Below are 2,615 nucleotides of genomic sequence, written 5' to 3' on the forward strand. Positions count from 1 at the left end.
CAACCTACCTAAACACTTAAGCCTCTAGTCCAGGTTTATCGCCTATCCAGGTTCCATCCGCAGGGAGTCCGGCCAAGGTTTCCCATACGGCCCCGAACGATGTGAACAGGGTTCCCGAGATACCTAACGGGTATTCGGTACACCCGGCTACGTACCTACCGCATCACAGCCCACCCCTACGGTCAGCGCTGTCCACGGCCTCCAGTAGGCTACAAACACCAGAAACTACTTGCAACTCCTGGACAGAGAGCTAGGGTGAATAAGAAGTCGAGCGGGGTCATATTTCAGGGCCCAATGCATGGTAGTAGCTGTATCTTAAATCACACATACAGATCTCAGTGCTTAAGGTCGGCTTCAATGAAACAACCCACCATGTACTCCTACATGGCCTCTCATCGATACCTTTACCAAATCGTGTTCACCACACCACTCTCATTACCGACATAATCATTTCACTCTAGCCATCACCCAGATGAACCAGACCTGACACGACTCTAAGCATAGGAGGCATAGCAAGGTAGGAACAACACATACATATGGCTCAATCAACTCCTACACATGCTAGTGGGTTTCATCTAGTTACTGTGGCAATGACAGGTCATGCAGAGGAAATGGGTTCAACTACCGTAGCACACAGCAGTTTGAAACGCGTTGTCTTAATGCAGTAAAAGAGAGCAGGAGCGAGAACATGGGATTGTATCGATATGATCAAATGGTTGGTTGCTTGCCTGATGGTTCGATGCACTGATACGGTTCTTCGTTAGGGTAATCACGGTACTCCTCGGGGGCAGAACCTGCCACAAAGAACACCGATACACAACCATCACCAAACAATGTGCAACAATATGATGCATGCATGAAACATAGCAATATGAGTGTGTTGGGCTAATGCAACTAAGACCAGAAGGGTTTGTACCAATTTGAATCAAAGATTCAAATTTCAAACTCAAACATGGCCTTTTAAAGTGCTTTTCCTTGTTCTGCATTAAACATCAGGTTAACTTGTTTAATCATGCATGAAAATACTACAGATGGATAGATTGGATTTTTCTGATCATTTTTCATACATAATTTGTCTGATTTGGAGTTACAGAATAAAAGTTATGAATTTTTGAAGTTTAAACTATATTCTGGAATTTCCTATATTAGATTAATTCCAGAAAATCAATTATTGCGTCAGCCTGACGTCAGTGTGACGTCAGCAGGTCAACGGAACACGTCCGGGTCAAACCTGACAGTGGTTCCCGCGTGTCAGTGTGATTATATTCTGGAATTTCCTATATTTAATTAACAGGGCTGGGCCCCACCTGTCATTGACTCAGGGGAGTCAACCAGGGCCCACCCATGGTCAAACCCGGGTCGGCTGCACCGGCGTTTAGCCGCCGGCGAGCCCGACGCGGCGGCGGAAGTGGTTTTGGCCGTTTCGGCCACCAAATGGGTCGCGGAGACCACCGGAGTGGAGCTGAGGACGAGCCGCAGCTCTTGGTGGAGTCCGTTGGGGTCGGGGTGGCCGGAGTTGGCGCCGGCGATGACTTTGGCGGCCACCGGGGTTCGGCCGAAGACGAACTTGACGCTAGAGGGGTCGGAGAGGCTCGGGGAGTGGCTAGCTAGGTGCTAGGTGACACGGTGAGCATGATGGACACCGTGGAGTGGTCGGAGGGTGACCGGGAGCACGTCGGCGACGAGCTCCACGGCGGTGGGTGCGGTTGAGCTCCGGGAGGTTGCTACATGGCTCGGGAGCAAGAAAAGGAGGTGGGGAAGATGGCTAAGCTCACAGTGAGTGCGACGAAGCCCTTGGTGTGGCCGGAGATGGACCGGAGCGACGACGGCGTTGAAGGGGATCTCCGGCGATGGCGGTTCGGGCGAGGTCGTTGCGGTGGACTCGGGCGTTGCGAGCGCTCGGGGCTTGGCTTGCTCGATGGAGTGGACAGCGGCGGAGCCCCTGGACACGATGAGAGCACGCACGGGTGGCGGGGAGCACGGCTACGACGAAGGCACGGCGATGGTGGCGTCGGCCATGGCGGGGGAGCGCGAGGGGGAGGAGCTGGAGAGGAAAGGGGGTGTCTGGGGGGTTCGGGGGAGAGAGGGAGAGCGATCCACGACGTCACCGGGCGAGGGGAGCGGCGAGGCGGCGAGCAGGTGCGTCGCGCGCGCTGCGGTCGCCGTCGGGCACCTGCCTGCCTGCCTGGCCGGCAAGCAGCTCGCTGGAGCGGCGCTGGGCTGGGCCGGCAGGTGGGCCGGGTGCTGGCGCCAGGTAAGTTTTTCTATTTTTTTCTGTTTTCTGGTTTTTTAATACTTCTGCAACTTTGTTGATTTATTAAAAATACTTAGGCAACTCCTAAAATCACCAAACTACTCCTGGTCCATAGTTGGATTATTTCCAACATGAAACATTTTAGTTTGGAGATATTTGAGCATCTGAATATTTTATATAATTTTAAATGCCCAAATTCAAATATCTATGATTTAATTCAAAGACCCTAAGATGACCTAGGAAAATGAGCATCACTTCTGGCAGAGGTTCTGAACCAAGACAAAAATGATGGGCATTTTAGAAGGGCATTTCAGGTTCATTGAAAAAGTTTTTAGTAAACCCTAGTTGGTTTCAGAGGGGG

Source organism: Triticum aestivum, chromosome 6A (assembly GCF_018294505.1).
Source record: "Triticum aestivum cultivar Chinese Spring chromosome 6A, IWGSC CS RefSeq v2.1, whole genome shotgun sequence".
Classification (NCBI taxonomy): domain Eukaryota; kingdom Viridiplantae; phylum Streptophyta; class Magnoliopsida; order Poales; family Poaceae; genus Triticum; species Triticum aestivum.